At 39.2% G+C, this 26505-nt stretch overlaps 1 protein-coding gene across 1 annotated transcript in view; it reads right to left on the minus strand.

Annotated features, from left to right (window-relative positions):
• The window catches only part of LOC122768623 (cadherin-22), a 133520-nt gene that overhangs the window by 101470 nt on the left and 5545 nt on the right, over positions 1-26505 (minus strand). The window contains exon 2 of the mRNA XM_044024732.1: positions 15713-15802. The gene's annotated coding sequence lies outside the window, so the exon portion shown is untranslated. The remainder of the gene's footprint in view (positions 1-15712; positions 15803-26505) is intronic.

Below are 26505 nucleotides of genomic sequence, written 5' to 3' on the forward strand. Positions count from 1 at the left end.
AGCTCATGGCAATGTCTTCTTTCTCGATCAGTGCGTATCAGGTTTTCACTGGGTGTTCGACTTCTGGATATATGCACCAATAGTCTGAATTCCCAAACTTGCTGTCTCTGCGTTAACACTCCTCCTAAGACGCTTTGTGCTATATTGAGCTAAAATGGCGGGAAAACATTATATTTGGATGAATTGCAGGCAGGTAGTGGTTGAAATAAATAAACAAATAAATAAATAATACGTAGGCAGACTGCGACGACAATGAATGATAATCGGGTGGCGGCTGTGTGTGGGTTTTCATTGCATTTTCAATATAGCTATAAATAGTGATTTTTAATATAAAAATATTAATGATTAATACGAAAATGGATCAATTAAGAACATTTCACCGAATGCCCATCCCTAACTTAATCCCTTGAGTGCTACTTTTGTGTCCCAGGAATATACACCTTTTCAAACTGAACTTGCATTTTTTATTTGTGGTCAGACCTGCACTAGTTGGTCTTTGCCAAACACTAAGATGTCATCAGCATTGCACAGTGTTCCTGGTCTGCATGCAACAAATGTTTGGGGGGTTGAGGAAATCCCAAAAGGGGATCTCCTGAAACAATTCCTCCCAAAAGCACCTATGAACATTGTCAAGGGCAAAGGGTCTTCATGAAAGAGTATTTGCCAATTGTGATGTGACAATCCAGTTTTGAGAATACCACAGCAGAAAGTATGTGTTGCTCATGGTGCACGCTTTCATTGAGCCTTCTCAGATCGATGCTGATACTGATGTTTCCATCAGGCTTAGGGACGACCACCATCCATGCCCACCACACACGTTACTTTATTCGGTTGGTTCTCAAATCTGTCAGATAATGCCCATGTTTTCCATCCTCTGGAGCTCTGACTTCACTTTGTCCAAAAAGAGCAATGCTACAAGTCAAGGAGATGACAGGAGCTCCATCAGCTAACTCCATCTTATAACTACCTTGCAGCTTCCCTAAGGCTGAAAAAACTTTTGGGAACTTCGTTGTGAATGTGTTTCCCGTGGTTTGAGCTGCTGCTACCAGTTGCAGCAGCAGTAGACTCTGGATGGCAGGGAAACCTAGCAATGGCATTACAAATATTTCCTGCTCTGTTCCATTCAACTAAGATCTTAAATCATTTCCTCTAGCTGACAATGCTCCATGAACTCGTAAACATCAGTGATACATCTGCCACTGTTTCTCCCGATTGTTCAGATCTGCTATTACGTTTGGCTCTCTCGTTTATATCACTTAGTGTTTCCCAGTGAAATGTCTTTTTAAACTAAAATTTGAAAGGGACACAAATGCAAAAGGCACAGAAAGATAAATAGTGACAACGGCATATTAAGGCAAAAGTTTATAGTACCATCACTTGAGTTGAAACCTTTTGTTTTCAATAAAGTCAGGGTATGACTGTAATTTGTGTTCCTGCATAAAAAGCAAGCTCGATTCGAAATATTCCTCACAAGTGCTACAGCTTGAGCAAGTCTGCAGTACAAAGTCCATTCCTACAATCACCTTTGTTAAGAGAATGGCACAAATCTCAAGGGAACAATAAGACAACAAGGTATTACAAAATTAAAGTCTCAGTCAAGCTTTATTATTCCTCGGTTTTGTGTGTTTGCTTTCTCTTTTTTGTGTTTCCCATTATTTATCTGGACAGTGGTGGTTCCTCCAAATTCTTATTTGTCCCACCTTGGTTTCATAATAAACCTATTTTTCTTTTTTTTTTTACATTTGTCATAATAACATATGATACCTCTAACTTGGTGTTTGGCTCCGTTGCTGCACTGAAGAGCTGTGTGCATTCACACTGCTGCAAAGTTGTTGCCGTCTAAAGCAAGACCTCATATTTTCTGCTGCAGTTGTGCATATACCTACGTGCAATGCACTAATCTCCCATGCGAAGCCTCCTTTAGTCAGTGTACCAGTCACTTGGGCTGTGTTGTGTGAGAGGGTGAACTACATGCATGTGCACCTTAGCTACCGCCACATATTAAATAATTTTTGGGGGAAGCACTGGTGTGTATCCGGACATTATTAACTTTAGAAAAAGCCTGCCGACGCTTGATGATAAATCTACCTCTATAAATGTAATAGAATGTGACATTCAATGAGAAATAATTATGTAGGGAATAAGAAAACAGAAATGTGGAGTCATGAATACTAATATGTCCTTAAGCCTAGCTAACTCTACATGATTTTTCAGCTGATAATCCTCTTGCCAACAAGTTTTACAAGTCACAGCTTATCACCGCTAATCGGCTTGCGATCGACATTCGCTAAGTGGGAAATATTCAAAGACGTGGCACACCGAGATCCGCTGGAAACACTTTGCCAAGTTGAGGAAACGGGAACCAAATTTGAAATGTGGAGGTCAAACTGTAGACATGAGGACTTAGTTCATTTAAGCCTGCTGTACGCATCATGTCACCTGTCACTTCTCACGTGTGTTTTTGGCGAACACAACATGTGACTGAGATATGACGTTTTTTCAGTGAGAAAATCATCAATTCAATTTTTTTAAAAGCCCGTTTTGCTGAGTGAATCATTTCATAGCATAATGGTCGTATCAAAATCCATGCTATATCTCACCCACAAATTAGCTACGATAGCTTTTGTTTCTGAATATTACCTTACTTATGTCCTGCTTCACCACCACATGATCTCACAAAATTACAATTGCTGTTGTTGTTGTTGTTGTTGTTGATGATGATACATGCAAAAATCTATCCACGTGCCCCTACATAATGTCTGGGAGGCAGTCACATTCACATGAAAGTCAGCCTCAGTCGTTATGAATGTGAACCACCAAATCTGATCTATATTCAATCACAACTCAATCTGATTCGTCCAATAAGCTTTCATCCATAATTATACACACTTGTAATGGGGGAGTGAGGTTGCTAATTTAACAGTCCAACAAACACAATTGTGCATATGGAGCACAGCAGCGCATGCTGTGCAGAACAGAGCTACAGGGTAGAAGTGGGGGATGACTTGAAGAAAAGGTATAAAGTTTCACCTTTCTGTGAGAGAAGGATTTACTCTAAAGTTCTCTTAACACCCAAACAAAGCGTAACCGATGCTTTAATGAGAACAGTGAATATCCCTCGATGATGTCATCCCACATGGCATGTCAATTATAGACATGCTATTCAAGGATGTTTCTGACCGAAAAGTATACTCATATGTGAAGTAAACGCTTCACATATGTGATCCTGAAGGATTATGTCTAATTAACCCTACAGCTATTGCTTAAACTCATAAAACACACCAGGTACCCCAGTGCACTCCCGACTTTACGCTCATTCAACGGCAGCATTTCAACGCCGCCACAAAACTTCAACAAGCGTCCAAGTGTTTCTCATAGTTTTCACTTGGGGTGGCACTTGTTTATTTCAGTGCAGTGTGTGTGTGTGTGTGTATGTGGTCCATTTTGCTGTCCTTTCTCCCACTCCTCCACACTCTCTCTCATATTGGCGTATGAGCATTAGCATTCTTTGTGAGGACAGTCATAATGCATTCCCTCGTCCCTTACTTTCACAATTAAATGACTAAATCCAACCCTGAATATAACCTGAACCTAAAAACCCAATTATATCCCTAAAACCAAGTCTTAACGCTCAAAAAAACACTTTGAATTTGTGAGAACCCGCCAAAATGTCCTCACAAAGACAGGTTTAAATTGCCCTCACAGCTTATTGGAGACACATGCACACACTCACACACAAACAGAGCAAAGAAGAAACAGCTGGAGTGAAAGTAGGTAGACAAAATCCTTCGATTACAGTAAGTGCAATAAATGCATGCTTCTCACAACATGTTAAAGTGCGGCTTATCTGACCTCCGAACAACACGCCATTCAACCTGCTGAGGAAATACTAATAAAGATGCATACATACATATACATGCATATACTCTAGCACTCAGGCCACAGTTACACTCAAAGCAAAGCGAAGAGATAGAATATCGATAGAGTATAACACTAAATGCGTGCTACCAATTGGCATATAATGATTTTTTTTTTCTTTTCTTTCGGTTTCTCCCTCTCTCGGGGTGGCCATAGAGGATGATCCGCACATTTGCTTTGGCAGCGATCCGTACACCAGATGCCCTTCCTGACGCAACCCTCCATTTTGAGTGTGGGACCGACCAATTAACAATGAGCAGCAATGAGGATTGGGATTACTTTGCTCGGAGGTACACGGCCCTTGACCTGGCATGGAGCCAAACTGGCAACCCTCCGGTTACAAGCCAAGTTCCCTTTCCGCTTGGCCATGGGCTGCCCACGTTGAAAAAATATATATATTTCTGAATACAAATACATTATTTTATTAGATATATAAAGATACCCATGCATAGTGTTTTAGGCATGGTGTTTTAATTACAGCTGTCACTGCATGCAGATTATTTAGTTAACTTATTATAATGTTTTGCCCATTTTAACTATATCTTACATTAAGTTTACATCTTAAGTGCCAGTTGTTTTGTACTGTAATAGCATAATTAAGTACTATTATCAGTACATAGTATAAGTACTTGACAGTGTACCAAAATGTTGGACAAAATTTCACAAAGTTACTCAATTTAAGAGGATTTTTGCAAAGAAAAAAAGACTGACCGCAGAATGTCATAAAGCACCATATTCTATAGTGGTTATACCATAAGAGCATAACCGCATAACCACTATGAGACTTTGTTAAATGCTTTTAACCACAGAGGATCCTTCAAATGTCATTATGGACTTTTTCAAGAAATGTGAAGAATATCCATCAACAAGAACGAAAAAGCATCAGAAAGAGCAATGGACACAACTACTTATTTTCAGGCTACTTACTGCCCACTGTGAGTCCCATGACACAATATCTATGGACACTCTCCCTGACATGATTAACAAAATGAAGCCTTCATTGTGTACTATTGACATCCTGCCTGTGCATTTCTAAAAGAAGTATATGGAGCCATTTCACTATTGACGGGTACTGCTCCTGCTCCTGCTTATTTTATTTTATTTATTTATTCAGTAGTAAAAAAAAAAACATGCCCAATCACTGGATAATTTTGGACCTGAAAAACAGAATGATCTTTACAAAAACCTGCAAAAATTGACTACTTAAAAAGAAAAGAATAAAGATATTTCAGTTGGGCTTTCGGGCATCTCACAGTACAGAGGGAACCATGTGCTGGTTAACCATGCACAATCTTTGGTTTTAGTTATTATAGCTTTTATGCCACGTTCAATACATTCAGTACAGTTTTTTTTCCTCATTCAGTTTTGAAGTGTTTTTATGGTTTCAGTGAAGCTGAATGTGCGCTTTCATTACTATGCAGATCACACTTAATTATTTAGCGTTTAACTTTGTCAAATGAATGTACTAAATGACTGCATCCTTGATCTCAAATTCTGGCAGATCAGCATTTACGGGGTAATTTTTTTTTAAGATAAGGAGGCGATTACAAAGTGAAACAATCAGTGTTTTATATCTCAAAGGATTGTGGCTTTCAGTCCCAAAATACAGCACATAACAACAACTCTTCAGTGTTGATGAGAAAATGACCATGGTTCAATTTAGCAGCTGATCATGTGGAGAGAAAAAAACACATATCACACCTTGAAAGCTACGTACAGTGGCTGTCAAACAGAAGACGTGCCTTCCTTCCTCTCTCCCTTTCTTTGTCTGCCTGTTTCTGTAGCTCTTTGTCTCCCTCCGCCTTGTGAAAATTAAAGACTGCAAAAAAAACAATGTCTCACTAACTAATTTATGAAACTAAATCTACGGCAATCGTAATACTCATCCCATCAATATCAGGGATTTCCCATTCCGTTAGCATCCCCTGGCAAAGTGTTGGTGACGGTCAGTGGAAATAGATGCGTGGACGGACACCGGCGCCGTCTCAGACACGTACGCCAGCTTTGACGAGGACTGAAATACAGTAGCTCCATGTTCAAATGCAGCCGTGACCGAAGTTTAAATTTCTCTAATATCAAAAGCTGCCAGTCACAAAGCAGGGAAGCTTTCTGACAGCAGAACAAGTACCTTGTCTGTCAGCTGTCTACTCTGCCTCTTTTATACTTCCCTTACTGTCCCGTGGCTGCCAGAGGCTCTAACCTTGTGTAACGTCCTCCACTCAATTGGCCACTCACAACACTCTCCCCACTTAATGAGAGAATGCCACTTGTTCACCAGGACCATTAGCTTGAGTCTCTGTCTCTAATTCTCCCTGAGAAAGGATTTTGACCCCGAACGTTACACTAACAACTGAGAAGGAAACAACAAAACTAACAAATGTATCTGCTACATGAAAACGGTGTGTATTTACATAGCATTTTTCTAGTCTTAATTACCACTCAAAGCTGATTTTCACTACAGTTTTGACATTCGCCCATTCACACCCATTCACTCACACTTTCATACGGCGCATCTATGTGCAGCACATTTCCCATTATTCATCTTTTATACCCATTTACATGCTGCCGGCACAGCTGTCAGGAGCAACGCGGGATTAAGTGTGGACACATCGACTAGATTAGTCGAGCCGGGAATCAAACCTCCTCAAACACAAACATATTGCTCGGGTCGCTGACGCTCCACTGCATGCTCTGATATGAAAATTGATACAGCATAATATTTGGATATTTTGTGTGGTGACACAGTATTAATACATTTTTATGAATTCAGTTGCAGTTGTTGTCTCAGGTACACTGAAAAGTAACTTAAATGCTTCTCAAAACAAAAGATGGGATACACACCAGCCCCAGTAAGAATGTTTGAACCACACTGCTGCTCAACATAAACCTGGAAACGAACACTGCTGCAGCAAAGAAAAATGAAAAATGCACCTGTTGGCACCGATACGTGTCATAAATTCTGTTCATAATCAAATCAAAGATGCACAACAATCGAGAGCAAACTTAAGTTGCAAAGTTGCACATTCACGGAAACTTGGGAATTTGAATTTGACTCATTACCAAATTACTTCTGTCTGAAATGGATCGTGCATAAATTTAAATGAGAATAGACTCATGCTGAGCACACACCTGACTATTCACAGCCAGCCAACGTTATAGTCACTCTGTCTGTCTGTCTGTCTCCCCTGTCAAATGTCAGTGCACGGAAAGGAGAGCAGATGTAGGTGCAACAACGACGTCAAAGTCTAAATTCTGCAGAAAAAAAAAAACCTCCTTGTTTCAAAATGAACTCACGGGCCTTTTATCTTCACATTCGAGTCTTGTCTATTTTTGTACACCTGAACTTCAAATTCTCCATCCGCTTGATTGGAAAAGGGCAGCACTCTGACTCTGCTAGAACGACCACTTATCGACCTGTCCAAATGGAGCCATTGTCTGTTGGGAAAATGTACCTGTAGCTCCCGCAGCCACAATATTATGAAGAAGATGATGGTTGTAACTATGTCGGAGGTGTTTCAGACGCTCCTGTCTCTTCACCTACGTCCTAGGGCACACAGTCTTTCCTGAAGAATCTATACAACTAAAAGGCAAAGTGGAAAAGGTCAGTATAAAAAAGAAAAGCTGGACCATGTGAAACTTCAAAATTGGAAGTGTCATAAAGGCAGACTACGAAATATTTTGTGCATGAGTGAAAATGATCTGTAGCTGCAGAAAAAAATGACATGCAAAAATCCAGTCACTGTGAAGATGACCCGCCTCTGATTCACTAATCCCTTCAATGTGACAACCGCTAATTCAGCTTATTTGACCGAAACTGATCCTACAATAGGTTTGGATTAAAAATTATTATTATAATTTTTTTTACCTTTTGGATTAAAAATTATTATTTTTATTTTTTTTACCTTTTGGATTAAAAATTATTATTATTTTTTTTTTTTTACCTTTTCCTGTTCCCTCTTGTACACAAACTGAAAAAGAAAGCAAAGGTTCCAGAAGAAAAAAAACTCACAAATGCACAGAAAACAACAATTGTCATGGGTAAAATGTTAAAAACATAAATGCCAAACTACTATTAAATAAAATACTTAATTAGACTTAATATAAAATAATGTAGACAATTAAGAGGAAGAACCAGTATTTTTTGGAAAATTCTGCTCATTCCCATTCTTGTTTTCTCTTTTTCTTTATCTCTCCCTCTCGCTCCCTCGCTCTCTTGCAAAATAAATATTAAATAACTAAAATATTCCTCTGTCCCAGGAGAGGTGACCTGCTTATGTTGTGTGTTTCCCCTTTAACCTAGCTGTAAGCCATTCTCACCTGTCAGATCATTGCCGTGTGTGTGTGTGTGTGTGAGAGAGACAGCGAGAGAGAGAGAGAGAGAGAGAGGGAGAGGGAGAGGGGGAGAGAGCGAGATCCACTTATGAAGCTTCATTTAAATGGCTTCTATGGAGTTCATTCTGTGCCTTTAATGTGCAAGCAAACAGAATACATTTAAAAACAAAACATTTGCAAACAAAACTATGATCACTGATCGTTTGCAACTAGTTTAAATGTTTTGTTTGCAAGTTCAGAAGTTTTGTTGCAAATCTTTATTTTATTTTTTTGGCATGCATAGCATGTGCATATCCTCAAGGGCGGGGTCCTTATTGGTCAGCAGTAAGTGAGGGAGAGACAACTCGATGTTCAGGTGAGTTTGTACGTACATTTTCCGTCATGGTAAGAACTAGTGACACCTCAGATGTTACATATTTGAAATGTTATTACTATGATGGAAAAGGTTAAGTACAAACTCACCTGTCCAGCTGTCTCTGGTCCACCTCGGGCTCCCTCCCTTGTCAAGCTGTCGTTCTGACTGAGACTGACCGATGAGGCTGCTTCTTTGGTATTTTTAGAGGAAGTTCCGCCCACAAGACGATTTGCAATGTATTCCCTTGCTGTTACCCTAACCTTAATCATAACAACTAAATCCCTAAACCCTAAACTGAACCCAATTCTTTCACTAAAACAACCTCACAAAAATCACACAGTATTAGCTCACAAATTATAACTGATATACAGAGTCTCTTTTGGTCAGGTTACAAGAGATATCATTTATGGAAATGATGTGAGTAATTCACTTCCTGTCAAGTGTCTCCTCCCCTATGATGTGTTCCACCTGTGCTTTGTTTGTCTTCACTCCTCCCTGTATATATAAAGTATTTCAATCTTCTTCGCTCTTTGTCAGTTTGGTGCACTGAGTTCCAGCCATTTTCTCTTAATGTTTTCCTCCACAGTCATTTCTGACCTTTGCTTGTTTTTTTGACCTGCTTTTCGTCTGACAATTTTGGAGTTGTTTGCTGATTCGGACTGTTTTCCCATGTTCCATCTGAACTTTTTAAGTGAATTATTTTATTATGTTTTTGGAGCGTGGATAAAGAAACAAATTAGTTTCTACAGTAAATATATATATATATATAAAACATAATTTGTAGATAAAGTACTACAAACTTGCTCAATAATGTAATTAGGTATTAATTCAATAACCTTTTAGAAAATACTGAAATGCCCCCTGATAGAAAAAAGTTTCCTCAGCCCTGCTTTAACAATGTTTATTGACGTATACTTATTATTGCTGAATAGTAATGAGGAGGAAAAAGCAAATAGCATTTCAGTTGGGATTAAGCCACTAAATCCTCCGAAATCAAACAGAGCAAATATTAACTGAATAAATATCTGATAATTGAGTTTGTGACCAAAGCCATGTCGTCAATATTTACTAAAAAAAAAGGGGAAACTAAATCTGCAATGTTGACTTTGAAAAATGTAAAGGGAATCCAAACCTGTGCATGAACATCCACAGGCATATTTTTTATTAAGCTGAAAAAAAAACCAAAAGTGATTATCTCCTACAATGAGAAACTCAGTAACGGGAACAGTGTTTTGTTTGGGCTTGTTCTTAGGTTTGAAAGCTAATTAGGAAAATGTATTCACACCATTCTCTTGAATGTGTCATACATTTAGAAATCCACTTTCTTTTCTTTCTTTCTTTATTTTTTTTTTTTAAATCTTAGCGATGATTATTTTTGTTCAAAGGCCGGAACTAAATGTGTGTTCTTTTCACCTTGAATCTGCCAATTGAAAACACCAGAGGAGGACGAGCTGAGGGTTTTACAGTTGTCAAAACATCTATGTAGTTAGACAACAGTAAACACTGCAGTGTTTTTGTGGCCATTTGTCAAAAGCCATTGTGGAGACCAACATCAAACCGCAAAGAAACATTCAAGTTTATGCAAATTAACCACATGAGAGTTAGGCAGGCATTTATATCTTGAATTCAGATGGATGCATGAAAAGAAAACACACACACACATACACACACAATGACGTGTGCACAGAGTATTTAAACCCATGGCGATTTTACCTAATTGAGGAAGTGTTTTTTTGTTATTCTGCCACTGTTAGCTCGATGTTTATACTCATGCATCCATGGAATAGAATTCCTCTGCTTTGCTTTACATCACCCACTTGTTTCTTTGCAGGCTTGGCCAATAGAGTGTCTATAAAACAGCATGAAGGAGTGTTCTGGTAAACCACCTTACAGGCCTGAGAATGCATAATGTTCTTACTGCGCTGAGTACTCTTTAATGCCCTTTCTTGCTCAGTGGTTTGTCAAATCCATTGGTCAAATTTAAGTCACATTGTCAAGTCTCTGTGGAGCAAACTGCCAATTACACAAAATGCAATCAGTGACCCCAGTTGCCACAATTCATGCACACAAGCAAAATGATATACGTCTGTAGCACTGTTTTGGGTTTTTTTTTTCTTCAAAATAGTTAAAAACACAGTCAACACAGAATGATGGGAGGAAAAAAGACTGAATTTCCACTGCAGCCACATTGAAATCTATCGGAAATAATATCATAATATTAACAATAAGATAATAATGATAATTCCATCTGTGTGCAGTTTGCTGCTGGCCTACCCTGTGTGACCTGGTCAGAATTGAGTCTGTTTTTAGAGTTTGTGTCTTCTTTTATTTTGTATTTTTTTTTTTATTCTACCCCTGGAATTTTGTGATACTGCCTTTATTTGTTTACAATAAAGATGTACCAGAAATCACTACGAAAAGATATAGAGAAAATAAATATAACTGGATTGCTGCATTGCTGTTTCAGTCTTGGTATAATATACAATATACAATCATTTAGTTCACGCAATAAAGTGAAACCATCTCGTTTTTTATTATTATTTAGTGTCACTAAACACATAAACCACTTTTTTTCAGGTAAAGACCAGTGTATGTTGGGTAATGTTATTTGCTGATCTAGGTACAAATCTTCATAGTGTACAGTGTTGTGGATGAATGAGCTTATTTTGAGACGTGTGTTTTGTTGTTGAGACAGAGTTATGGAAGTGAGACGAGCTGTTTGGCTGACTCAAGAGTTTTGGAAAAAGTAGCACCAGTATTGATTGGCCAATGCTTGTTATGTTAGCAAATGAAAAGAAAACTGTAATCTGAAGCTTGGCAATGGATGGAAAGAGAGGTGTGCTGTAAGAGAAGAGAAGAGAAGAGAAGAGAAGAGAAGAGAAGAGAAGAGAAGAGATGTTCTGTCTGACCTCAAAACCAGAATTGTTTGAAAATGACTTTCTCAAGTTTTCTGTAGACCAGGTTTTATTCAACTCTGATTGATCCAGTGATTGCTTTAATATGTCTTTTTTTCTTTCTTTCTTTTTTCCTTTTGTGCCACGGTGTCACATGCATGGCGCAGGGATAGAGGATTTCAACACGCAAAGGAAAGTTTAAATTAAAGGCACTATTTTTTTGGCTATCTCTTATTCAAACTTGGTAAAAATGCAGTATTTTCAATAAAGCACATTTATTAATAGCAACATAGCTAATGCAGGAACAAGCTAAGTGAGGTGACACTGCAGAACTGATGAGACAGTGCCTCTGGCTTTCTTCTCCTAAAAGGAAAATGCATGCTAAAAAGCTCTCATATTTGGCAAGTTACAACACGTAAAAAAAATGCCAAGTTCTCACATAGACAAAGTCCTTACTGCCTTATATGTACCAAACATAAACAAACAATAACAATCTGTACAGGTAAACGTTTAAATAATTATGAATATCAGAGGTAACAGTTAACCGACTATTGACAGCAATGTCAATGTGCGGTGTGTGTAAACGAGCTCGCGACTGTCTCATTAGAAGATTAAGGAAATTTGATTTAGATTAGTAAACAATGTAAGACTTAAGTGAATGCTTTGCATTACACAGGGGTTTTAAGTGAGAGCCCATGGGACGTGATGAGCTGAAAGAGATAAACGTGCAACCCAAGAACTCAACATCTCCCTGTGTAATTATGACACACTTCAGGGACTCTTTGTCTCTGTGAAGTGAGTTGTGAATATAATGAAAATAATAAAATGAAATAATACTATTGCAGTTGTGCCAAAGATATGCAGCCTACTGATTTTATGCAAAGCAAAATCATGGACAAACAACATGGTAATGACCCGTTACGTTCAGAAAGAGGTCTCGTTTTCCAGCTCACGAACAAGAAGTGCACGGAATCTATTCAAAAGAAAATCACCTACTGTTTGTTATGAGTTTTCTTACATCCCCTATTGTATATGCCATGTTAGAAAAACATACATGTTTCAACATCATGACAACAGGGAAGTTGCCCTGACTTTAATTCATACAGTTGCTGATATATGTAAGGCAGTCAGTCCCCCGTTGGGCATTTAGTGCTTGGCTTTAATAAAGTGTCACCTCTGGGGCTCAGAGGCTGAATGGAGCTGTACTACTAAACCTCCTGCATAGCAATGACACAGAGAGGAGACCAGTGATGTTTCACTGATTTCCCTTACACCTTTTTAACATCCACTTGGAAGGCTTATTGATCCTACATGACGTTGTAGCCCCTTTTGCACATCATTCATTTCATATACGGCCCTTAATTATGACAAATTCAGGACACGGCAAACGCACAATTCCGCAAGTTTTATCGTGTTTTCTGTTTGACAAATAACAAACGGTAAATGCACCACCTTCACGATGACACCTTAAAAGTGAGACGGAGCAAGAAAGAAAGAGAGAAAGAAAGGAAGACCACTCAAGTGAGAGAGACAGATAAATCAGCTGCTGTGTTGGCAGCTTTCAAGCAAAAGCCAGTGGAGTAACAAAATAGGCAACAAAGAGTAACAAAACTTCTCAGTTTTGATCTGACCCTGATTTTAACCCCCTCTTCAGGTCCTCCTCACCTCTACCTGAGCATCACATTTCCCAAAGGGCATTACACTCACTGGCCCCGTTTGATTTAGGCAGGTCGGGAGTCAGTGTTCACTACAAGCCCATGGTGAACCATGAATAATGGATCTGCCATGGGTCTGAGTCCCCCTGGGACTCCCAGCTGCCCCCGCTCCTCCTCTCCTCACTCCTGCTGTGACTGGAATAGTCAATGTCTCATTAACAGCAAATGATTCATAAAGGTTCTCTCTGCCAGCGAACAAGAAACAGGAAATGTGTGTGTGAGAGAGATCAGATAATAGATAATGTACCCCGGTATATGTATTCTACCTCCAAGTTTGTGTCTGCAAAAATACAATGAGAGAAGAGATTCTGGATTACAGCTATTAAACACATTGCTTTGTTGAAATAGGTAAAGAACCCACTTCTTTTCTCTCTCTCTTAAAGGACAAACATCTGGATTCTGAGTTTCAAAAAGTAACCAACAGTTGGTGTGCTTGTTTATGAAATAAGTTTTTTAGGCCTTGTGATGCAGTTTTACTTGTGGTTGTATGGAGGATTTCAGGGCATCCAGCTTTGTTCTTATCCAGGTCATGAATTCAAAGTCTCGCCTCCAGCTTCAAAAGTCCTTGTACCTTGTTTACATAATCTTTTGTTGATAATTTCCTTAAAGTTTTGCAATTTCCTTCACTAATTTTATCGGGGGCTCAAGATTTACAAGTGTGTGTGTGTGTGGGTTCTCTCCAGTTTCCTCCCACAGTCCAATAACATGCACATTTGGGGATTAGGCAAATTGGACTCTCAAAATTGACCCTGGTGTGAGTGTTGTTTGTTTCTATGTGTCTCTGTGATGGACTGGTGACCTGTTCAGGGTGTCCCCTGCCTTTCTCCCCTATGTCAGCTGGGATTGACCCCAGGCACGACCCTCATGTGGAGGATAAAGAGGCAGAAGATTGGATGCTTAGTTTTTTTGTTTTTTTTTTTAGGTTGAAAGACAGTTTCACACATAATAATGAAGGGTTGTTACCAGTGTTGTGAAAAAATTATGACAGCTGCTTTCTGTTCTTTTGTTTACAGTGTACATGCTCTCTCGGTTTCTGTTTTGTTTGGTTTTTTTTCCTTTATTCCTTGGCATGCAATCTTAAAAAATTCACAACAACAAGTCAGAGCATAACTAAAATATAATTGAATACATCTTTTTTGGGCACTCACAAGCACCTTGAGTAAGGTTTAATCTGCGTCAACGCACCACATACTGTACTTTCTTAAGTCCATCATATGTCTGCAAGGACACTTCCAGTTGGCCCCAAACTTCCCCAACGGATTATCCTCAACATCAGGATGATCAATCTTATCATGGACAGGGATGTTTACTGTGGTGGTTTGAAACTGTCTTCTACTAATCCACAGCAGCTTTACCAGCAGGCAGGTGATGTTATGTACACTTTGTCATTTCACCTTCAGCATCCTTCCTCTCTTTTTCATCAGCCTGCCATTTCCTCCCATGTGACACCACTGCCGCTTACATGTTGAAACATGACCAGAAAGAACAAGCTGGGGACAGGTTCTCCATCACACTGATGTTGATAACTTCAATTTCCCCCCACAGCTGCAAAACTATAGGGACAAAAACGTATATTTCCAATTTACCAAAAATATAAGGTGATTTTTTTTTTCATCAAGCAGCTGTGGTGAGCAATTAAATTCATGGAGTTCATGGAGATATACAAACATATTCCCGAAGCCTATCTGAAGTGTCATCACTGCATTGTATGTCCCCCACAGACAAACACAGTGAGTAACTCTGCTGTTCTGTCCTATACTCAAATGGTGAGCCTATTCAAAGCACTGCGACAGGTGCATGCACAGTTCTCATGCACACTGACAACCCAGTCACTGTGGACACCAAAACCTTTCAGACATCACAAAGACCCAGGTGCACACACACACACACACACATGCATGCACACAGACACACTCGCCCAGTGTTTCATTGTTTCTTTGGCACACGTACTCACAAGGAGGATGACATATAAACACACACACGCATCACAGAGTCGAGAATCCATTCCTGAGACTTGATATATAAAGCCTGCAATGCCACATAATCCCTTATAAGCATGCAGGTACGAGGGTAAAGATTCATAAAGCTGGAACCTGTCTTTCAAATCACATCCCCATCACTAACAGTACAAAGGAAGAATATGGGGGACAGGAGAAAATGATGCCTCTTCACTTGAGAAGTTTGAGCTTGGGTACAATTCAGACAACTGCGCTCCCCGAAAACAATGTAAATCAGAGTAGGTGGCCAATGCAATTTCAGGTGATTCAGGAGGCAGAATCATTTCTAATTCAAAGTCGTGAGTGCTGAGACGGAGAAACACTGATTTTCTGATACGGTGGAGGCTTGACAGACAAAGTTTCAGCGGGATCCATCTCATTACCCAACTATAAATGCAATTTTACAGCCACACATGAAAGACACAGATGTGATATTGAAACAGAGAGGGACCTGGTGGTCCATAAACTGATGCTCTTTTCGATTTCAATGATTGTACTTACAGTTATAAAGGCAAGTGTTGTGTCCAATCGTGACCATGGAGTTGCAGGAGCATACAGGAGCGATTCATCAGGGAGTGGTTTTCTTCACACCTGTATGAAGAAGGAAAACATTAAAATAGAACGGCAAGTTGCAACGCCAACCGAGAAATGACTCACTGGCATTATTATATGTAATCTGTGAGGTTCTGACCGATTTCTGACCGATTTCGAATAAATATCTAATTGCAATTATTTTGACTGAAAGTGCAATTGTGATATGATTTGCAAAATCAGGGGGAATAGTCATTTTCATTTGAATAACACATTTGAAAAGATTACTGTGTGATTTTGTGCAGATCTGTGAGAATCAAAGACCTCCACTGTGTAGAATATGCTGTGTATGCAGTTAACCCTAAAATGTCAAAATGTCATCTGACACACATTTTGGCTGAAAGAAATATTGCGCCTCCTGCAGTTTTGAAAAGTGCAGCAGGCCGATTTTGGAGGAAAACGCCGACTTGAGCTCACCAGACAGTGCCCGCGGATATGGACTGGCGGTGCTACTCCAGCAAGCTAGTCAGAGCAAGCACGCTAACCTCCAGCAGGCACTTTTGATACATTTCAATGAATTGTTCAGTCCTATTGTTGCATATTGAATTTTAATAGACAGCTATCGGTATACTTGAGACTGGTGAAGCAAAATGATTGCTAACCTGCCAAACAGGCATTGTGAACGGACTGAGTAAAAATGATGGCCAATAAAACCACAAGTGGACGGTGGCTTCAAAGGTAGATTGTTGAATAGATGGATAAAAACAGGCTGAATGGCTGACTTATTAAACAACAAAATTGAATAAACTGCAGACTTGATACACAATGGCGTTAACGTGAATTACAGCTCAAGAACTGGTAGCCAAAATAGTACTCTCATCCTGTTTTCCACCTCCTCAATATATTAATTGGCTGGATAAGCAAACTGACTGGCTGAGAAAGTGACTTGCTAGGTATAAAATTAACTGCTATAAGATTGTGGGGCAGGTTAAACTATGACCTGTCGTGAAAAATGGAGGCCATACATTTTATGTTTTAGTGCCAAATGCCCTTATCAATACCAGCTAAAGGAGCTCGGAGCATAATTGTCAGCTTTATCAGTTCTATTACAGGCCTTCTAGAGCCATCAAGCTGGGGCAATAAATAAACAAAGGTACTGCAGAGTTACAGTGCAAAACCCATTTCACTTGATATATCTCCAATAAACACTGCATCCCTCACAAAAAAGAATTATGCTATCTATTTCAGCGTCTTCTAGAGTGCAACGTCTCTCATATCAAGCAATTACCCCAGGAGCCTGATACATGCCTCTGTCAAAAAATCATCATTAATACCTTAAGTTGTCCAAGGCGAATTCCACTGTTATGGTTTAAAAATATTACTTCTAACTATGCTTTTATATCTTTTACAAAAAACAAAACAAGTCCATAGTTGCAGGAAAATCGTTTGAGATAGCAAAAGAGTCATTTCTTTAATTTCAGCAGCAATTTGGTATAGCAATTACATGCATCGTTGTGCATGATGGATTCAAAGTCACCACTGCTTAACGCAAATGAAACATCATGGTAAAGATGTGAAAGAAAAGTCAATGGCTTCAAATTCATCATAGTGTTGAATTGTATTTTAAGTGTGATACAATCATCTGGACATTACATCAATAAACAAAATGGGACCACAACAAAGGTCAAATAAGGAGAACAATAACAACAATGCCAGAACACAAACTGCCATTCTGCAAGCAAATGATTTATCTGCTGGTTGTTTGTTTATGTTTTTTGTTTTGTTATGTTTTGCCCCTACAGGACAAAGAGCACAGTGTAGCACAGCATAATTTCACAGCCCTTGTTGGAATTTGTAAACCACTTCATCAACAGTAAAACAAACAGACATTTCAACATGAATTGTTTCTGAGTAAGTGGGAATGATTAAAAAAAAAGCACATGCCATCTCTCATTGTTCCTATGCCTCTAAAGCTTAATAGTATCACCACTTATTTTACCATCGATGAAATACATCTTAAAATGAAGCATGAGCAGAAGCTCTGTATATGGTGGATGAGTGGTAAACCAGGCCTTCACAATAATAACATAGCCTCTTTTGTAACTTCACATTTGCAAGTAATGAATGGATAAAAAAAAAACAAGTAAATGCATTCATCTTTTCTTTTCTTTTACTGCACTTGCTTTGCACTTTTGCTCCCTAAGCAAAAAAAGGTTTTGAGAAATAGCAACTGCTAATGTAGTGTACATGTGGATTCCACCGGGTTCCCTTTTCTGATGTGATAAAGAAAGCATTGCCGAGGATGAACCTATTTTCACAATGAGCGTCATTGTGGGAGTGAATTGTACAGTGCAGCGAAAACAGCTCAGAAACAGTGAGAAAAGTGATTGAAAAGAGAGGAGATGATGAAGTGAGGGGGACCATAGCAGCGATTAATATCATTTGCCGGTAAATCCAGGTTTTGCAGGTTTTCCAATCACAACTGAAGCTCAGAGCCAAAGCGGTGCTGTGAACTGGGGCAGCTTCACAATCCCCAAGCTCAGAAGCATTGTTGTGTCTCTTGGGTATTATCTTACAAAGCCCATTATGCCACAGAAACAAAGAGGAGACACAGGCTCAGAAATGGAGTAACTCTACGAGCACACAAATATATAGACACACAAAACACCATGTGCCACACGTACACACAGCAGTTTAATCTTAGCAAAGATACGTATTATCAGTACAAATCCCATGGTGTCTCCGGATTAGTGATATGTGCATGGAGCTGTGCACTGCTACAAAAAAAGATGTGACATTTTTATATTATAAATGTCCCGACAAATAATGTGAGTGTTGCAAATTTAGCAATTTCTAATTGATACATAAAATTGTCTTACACTTTAACCCTTAGAACCCTTAGTACAGTATATACAGAGGTTATAAGAATGTGCAATATAGAGTGTCCTATATGCTTTTTTCCAGCACAACCTCAACAATGTAATAAAAACATTTTATTTTTACCAACTATATAAACACACCAAAAAATACTCAAAATGTTTTAAATCGGATTGAATTTGTGTTCACTTGGCTTGTTTTTATGAACAAAAACAAAAGAAAAACAGTCTAACTTTGTGACTTCTGCACAATTATTGCTACTTCATGTCACTACTAAAAATGTGACATAAAACGAATCATAACTTTGACCCAACAAGACATAAGACAAAAAAAAAAAACATGTTTTTTTAAAGCATGAATATGTGACCTATAAACACACACCCCCTGGATGTCCATATAAGGAGTTGTGCATTATCCCCACGGCAATTTACCAAGGGTGCACCTGCGGCACAGATCCGTGAGCACTAAGGTTTAACCCAGCTTGTAATTTTGTGGATGTGGATGTTTAATGAATTAAGCCAGGACAGTCGTAATCACTGGTGCTGTCAGAGGCAAAAGCACCTTCTCATTCAGTCGTGAGCCTGGACTCCCAAAATTCTTAAACTTTATCGACAGAAATTTACATTGCATGGTACATAAAACAACGGTGGACATACAGAATTAAAAGAAAAAGAAAATCAGGGAGGACTTTGCAGTATGTATGTCTTAAACGGGACTTAAGGGACATCACTGACTCGATATATCACCTTATATAAAGACAATATAGCATGTGGACACTGATGACTGAGTCCCTCCCTGCCCCATATGACCAGCCAAGGCGGCTGTTCCAACACATTTCCAAATTTCGGTGGATCTCATGTAAATTTAAAGCTTAACTATGTATTTGCACCGAGTCAACATTTCTCAATAAAAAAGTGCCTCGAATCCCCAGACAATCTTTGCAGATCTGCTTCATAACCGAACTGACTTTGATGGCTTTGAGCCACTGAGAAGTTTTTTGCAGAACTGCAAAAATCCGAGAAAGGACATACCCTTGAGGTCGTCATGGTCCATGGTCCAATGTGATACTCCAACTGTTTTTTTGTCTTTAACTCTTATTTGCTTTGATAGCACCTAAGAAATCTACATTACACTGGGTGAATATGACTTTGAAGCGGACAAATCTTTCTTTTCTCCTGCAGGTTTAAGGTTGCTTGTCAACTCGCAAACCTTCAGAAATCACAAGATGATCCCTCAATATGAATTACAAAAATACACCAAGTGTCCTTAATTATCATCATTTTTTATTAAAGGTGTTGTTTTGCTGTTGTTGGTTTTTGAAGTGTGGGTTAATTGAGGTACACATAATCAGGGAGGATTTTGTAGAGCGTGCCCCCCGCATGCCACCAGCTCTTACTGAAAATACGGCTGCCAGTGGGGTCACAAAGGAAAATAGCCATGACTTTTTTCTCTGATTAGGCAGCCTTTTCCAGATGGAGAACGGTGTGAGTTCTCATCAAGTCCACAAATAGTCAGGGATTTTACATCACAACACCCAACAGGTTCATTTTTGTGATTACTGCCACAGCGCTGATTACAAATATTTCAGTCCTTTCGAGTTTCAAACAAGTCATTTCATGAATAAAGGGAGTGTGAGTGTATTTGATATCTAAATGTTCCTGTGAGATTAGCCTGCCTAATGCCAGACTGCATCTCACTCTGTCTGGAAAAGGTGTAGTCACCACCTACTTTCAAGAGGCGCGACCAACAGATGTAGATTAAAATGCCTCTGTATACAATTGGATTGACCAACAACCAATTAGACCAATGATCCAGACGATGTAAGCACAGTAACAAGTTTTCAAGTGGAAGCAACTGCCGAATCAAAAGACAGCAGCTCTTTGGCCGCCATGTTGGATAGATATAGAAGCTGCTAGATGTCACTTCTCTGTCGTCATCGCATTAACCCTCTTATTTTATGTTCAGGCCGCCTGGATTTATTTTGATTGTATGGCTGTAGAATTGTCAAAACATGTTCAGTGCTTCACTTTCAATATCAGTTATTCAACCGTTTAAGAATTATGGTACGGAGAAGCTGACGTCACAAACGTGTGGCTGGTGAATCTCATGTGTGATTGGACGGTCATTCCGGGGAAGTGCAGAGAGCTACCGTAATGACAAGCATATGGGCACGACGACAGGATGGTAACAGAATGGTTAACCCCCGTCTCCAGGGTGCCAGGGGTTTGTGATTGGTTCCCTTTTTTTTTAGATTTTTGAAGTCGCTGGACGTCGCTGCAGAGCAAAATCAAATCATTGGCAGATTTGGCTGGGTTCACCAAGGCCACTGTGTGACGATACACTACATTAGAGCTGGTCGAGTCACAAGTCATCTAGATCCGAGTTACGAACCCGTCTCCATTAACCCGCATCCATCCAGCCCTAACTACACGATGACTAAATTATAGATCCCATCGCGTACATAACTCTTCTAAACATGTCAAACTCATTACAAGATCAATGTAGCCAGAGTAGCAAGTATAGCTGCTAAAAGTGTATAACTTAGAGTTTGTTTGCACCAGCTGAACCCTCCTCGTCAACTACGGGAGTCCTGTCATCCCATTCAGCCGGTTACAGCCGGAAACATACACGTATAATGCCAAGGCAGGCATTGATCATTAGGTTATTTGCAGGAATTACAGATCCCAGGCACAATAAATGAAGAGCGTAATGTCATTTATAACATTTTGTTCAATATAGCGAGAAAACACACTTGTGACTTGCACACCCGGATCTGCTTAGTTAGTCACTCAGAGGGAGCCAAATCCTAAAAATAAACCAGTTGTGTGAATCTGTGATTCCCAAACTGTGGGCCGTGAAGGTACTGCAGGTGCGCTGTGAAAGTCATCAATTACAAATAAGTAATGAATAAATAAATTTAACTTTCAGTTTTGTAATTAAATTGTAAACTGCTGTAAAACATGCATGATAGATTTGAAGGAATACTTATAAGGAATAAAACAGAGATATGGCATTCAGATTATGTGTCATTTTCCTTTTATCTGACCTAGTATAGCAGGTAACAGGTCAGCATACAGGCTTAACATTTCAGTATTTGCACTCAATGTTAATTTGTGAATTGCTACTTATATTAATGGTTGATTTATGTTGATCACACACATGAGAGTGAGCACTTAGTTGTGAAGCGGAACCACTCAAATATTACGAGGTGCCCAGCTGTAATAACCACATACATGTGTTGAAAGATTATGCTTCAATTCAGAAATGAAGAGAAGGGGAATGATTTATTAATCTGCACTGGATTTTTGTATCCACATGCTCACATGAAAACAATAGTATATGTGGGAATTATTGATCCTAGTCTTGTGTGTTGATAAAAAAATGTTTTAAGTCTGCATAAAAAGAAAATGGGCAACCTGCGGGGGTTAAATTGAAAAAAAAATATTACGGGCTGCACTATCCCACAATGGTTTCAAATTAAACCGTAAAATAAACTTTAATATGTCATCTATATGACTCAACATGGCACCTCAGTGGTCATTAAGCCGACAAATGATGGTCTGGGGCTCAGCATATCTCAGGCTGTTGGAAAAAGTTGCATGTTGTTGCAGGAGACGAAAAGAACCAGGAGAAAGAACCAGAAAAATCAGCTGTCCATCTATTATCTATAGAGGTTATTCTCTCTATACTCACACAGTATATTCACAGGGAGAGAAATCCACATGGACTGTGGGGCATAATCACACTCATTGGTGGACCACAGTCCAAATCCAGACCCAAATAAACTAACGGCACTAAAAGGAGCAGGAAATTGAGAACAAATACTTGGAAAATGACCACCTTCCAACACTGGCCCAATCATTTCAGTGAATTGGGCTGCATCGCTGAATGTCTTGCTATTCATTTCTGGACAGCTACACTGCACAAGTGAAATACTCTTCAGGTTCATCTGCAGCTTGTGAGTGAATGAGCAACTTAGCTACACTGCTTATTTAACTGATATCTGTATAGATTTCTGTCTATTTTTGGCCCGTTTCACAGCAAAAAATAGACAACGATCTTTCACCACAGACTATATCTGTTCCATATGCTACAAAGACAACACATCCTGTTCCTGTTTCAAAGTAAAAGCGCCTTGCCATCCATTCATTCATTGTTTTCAACAAGAGTTTAACTGTGAAATACGAGCAGCACTGACAGATGTTGACAACACACTGATGCTGATGCACATATTTAAATATACAATGTACTGGATTTAACCACTTAACCACATACACCGGTTAGACATTATGATGTTTCTGACCTTTGCTTCAGGGCATTTTCTCTATCTGGATTTTAATTGACTATCCCTGTTCTAGCAACCGTGGCGCTGCAAAATGCAGATATAGACAAAGTGAAAAGAAGAGTAGCAGAACATTTAATTTGGACATGAAACAGAGAGAGACGGAGAGAGCACAAATGAAATCAGAGGAGTGAGACAGAGACAAAAAGGAGACTTAAAAAAAATATAATTAGTTTTAATATAGTGTCTGATCTTGTTCTGTAATCTAAACTTCCATATTAAGCAGGGGCTGAATTTTACCTTAAAGCTCTTTAAGGCGGAAATAATGTTCACAATAAATAAAAATTACAGTTACATTAATTCTATTTAATTTTGGTGACATTCAGGCCAGTATTGGTTTCTGCAGTCTCTTAAGACACCAGACATTCACAGCACAGTAAAAGCACTGCGATACCACTGAATAATACCACTTGTTCAAGATTCTCATTGTATTCTTTCATCGAGGCCACAAGGATTATAGCAAAGTTTCATGTCTTCTTAAGAATACAGATTTTTAAACACATTTGCGTACGTGTCCGGGGCTAGTTTTCCATTATTCCCTATTGTGGGGTATTGAAGCGATTATACATTTCCTTATGAAAAGGAAAAATAACCTAAGGGGAGCAGGTTTCCAACAATGCCAGCTCCATCAATGGATTCTTGAATATTGCCTATGATTATTTAAGCAGGCTGACCTCAGTGTATGTTGATAATATCATAGAATAGCCTGCGGGGTAACAGTGGACTAAAGAGGTGATTAAATTGTGTAATATTCTTGCACGCATGCTTTGTAAACGCAGTATTTGTTTGAAGCAAAGTTAGTGCAGTTGAAATTCGCCAGTAAGTGCTTGCTGAAGCTCCCAAAATTTTACCCAAATAAGAAATGTTTTCACAGGGGACTAAAGTTTTTTAATCTTTTAGTATAAGGCTATGAAGTGATGTATTGGTGTGTACGTGCGTGCATGTTCATGCACTCATTTTCCACTGTGTGTGTGTGTGTGTGTGTGTGTGTTTTGTCGAGTGTGTAAACACGCTTTACCCAGCAAAAACTAATACCATTAGTAAGACTGCACATCTATCCCCGAGAGTGTGTTCTCAATACATAATTCAGCAAACGCATAAAAACTTTAAAAAAAAATGTGATCCTTTTTGGTGTTTGTTTGTCTGCTACTGGGTGGCAGTAAAATGAAAGAGCATCAAATAGTATTTTATAAAACCATCATACCATGTCTAAACTATTAACTCTAACAACCCTGTCCCACAAAGGAAATTGCCACAGTACAATCAAACTTGCTATTTTTGCATCACATCTTGCTTAATATGGAAGAGGGGTCATTTTCTCAGCTCAATATCACTTTAACAACAATTATTTAGGGATGTCTTTTCCATTATCCCTCTGCAAGACGCCGACAGAATTGCAATGGATCAAAGCGTCCACTTCCAAAGAGTCCCTGAAACGCTGTAATAAGAGTTATTACTCTGTCTGGAGCAAGTGATATCCATGCAAAATGGAGAAGCGTTTCTTAAAGCTGCTATTTACCACACGCCCACTGTTCGCTGTCAGTCCAGATACAATGCAAGTGCTATAAATTACACCAGTGTTAGAGTTCCTAAAGCACTGCACCTCACCTTTATATGTTTAAAACCAAAATGGGGAGAGATGTTCTACTGCAGACCATAAAGCAAGAAATGTTCACGATATTATGACTTTAATTTCAATAAGTGCAACGACTAGTGTACTTTATCTGATTTTGCCTACAGCACTTAACTACACTTAAAACATCAACGTTATGACTCTCTGCAAGTTTTTCTTTTCTTTTCGACTTTTGTCACATCAGATCAAAAATCTTACTGTGTTTCTGCAATCAGTTCTGGGTAACGCACAGGCGGCAAAAAAACAAGAGGAGGATGAAAAAGAGAAAGAGAGAGACAGAAGGAGAAAAAAAAAAAGCAAGAAAGTAGCCAAAGCCTGTAATATCCACTCATAGGAGCCAACTGTCTGTTGCTAGGGTGTATTAGCAAACACTGAATAAAAAGCTTTGGAGGGTAATTCTGACAAATACACGAGTTGTTTATTGATGTTTCCTCACGCAGCCGTTGTCTTATTCACTTAATCCCACTCTGGGTCACAAGGTGCTGGAGCCTGTCCCAGCTCAGATTGTACAGAAGGCAAGAAAATATTCTTGACAAGTTGCCAGTTCACAGATGGAAGGACATAGATAGGGACTCGCTTGCACTCACATCCACATTTATGGACAATCTGTAGTCTCCGGTCGGCCTAGCATGCATGAATCTGAACGGAGGCAGGTTACTGGTGCAGCTGGAGGAAACCAATAAGTGAGGATTCCACTTGCTCTAAGCACCAGTTTCGAACTACAGCGCTGCACTTTTGTGTACAGCTGTATTAAAACAACTGCTCAAATGGGAAACATTATATATCCAGACAGTGCACTAAAACGGCTAAAATACAACTACATGGCCTCACTATTTATAAAATATGAAAATGTGCATTTTCTATGGTCAGACATCTGGCTTCTATGTCTGCCACCTTCTCTCTTAAAAATAAAGAGACCTAATTCATTAACAAAATATCCATGGTCCCATACTAAACAATAGTGAGATTTCCTCTTTTCCATCATGGCTGTACAAGAATCACTCAGCAAGTCTTTGAAGCTGACAGCCCATCATAAATCTCATTTCAGGGACACTCGCTGTCAATGAGCATCTTCAGCCTGGAAAAATGTCACCTTACACTGCCAGTAGATAATCGGAGATGAGACAAGAGTTGAAAAAACATGAGCTTCCCCTGTCAAACAGAATGAAACTCATATTTACTGGCATTGCAGTCACTTGCCAAGTAAAGAATAAAATTAACAACTTCAGAATGTGGACTGTTTGATTATTAAAATGACCCCAAAGTCTCCTCTAACACTGAGCTGCATGCATAAATCAGAGAAAAGCAAACAAAACAATGTGATATAATAACTCATTCTTCTTCACATCACCTCTAATCCTTTGTTCATTTCAGTCTCATTGCATATAAAACAATCCTCTTATATCTGTGCACAAACGTGTGTGTGTGTGTGCGCGCGCATGCACACGAGCATGTGCAGTATGTGTGTGTGTGATTCACCGCGTCTGTGTGTCTCAGAGCGCATCAAATATTTCAGCTTCAAATATGTGAATGACTCGGCAGCCTTCATCCCTCCAAAGTCGACACTGATGCAGAAATACACCTCCACATAAGCTCTGCCAGTGGGGTTATGCCAAGCTCCGAGTAAGAACCTTTGTGAACCGAAACATCCAGGTGAAGAACTGCCTGTTTACAAGTCAGTTGTTTTTCCCACTCCAACACAAGAGGCACAAACCTCGACGGCAGACAAGCTCGAGGAGGCGGTCTGACGACCTGGATCCCATCACCAGAGATGGAGCCCTGCCTCCAGAAGATAATACCTATTATGTAGGAAGACAGAGGACAAACAGGAGCACACGCCGAGTGCAGAACGTGAAGTAGGTTGCAACGACGATTAGATTACGATTTACGAATATTGAAAATCCGCATAAT

Source organism: Solea senegalensis, linkage group LG4 (assembly GCF_019176455.1).
Source record: "Solea senegalensis isolate Sse05_10M linkage group LG4, IFAPA_SoseM_1, whole genome shotgun sequence".
NCBI lineage: Eukaryota > Metazoa > Chordata > Actinopteri > Pleuronectiformes > Soleidae > Solea > Solea senegalensis.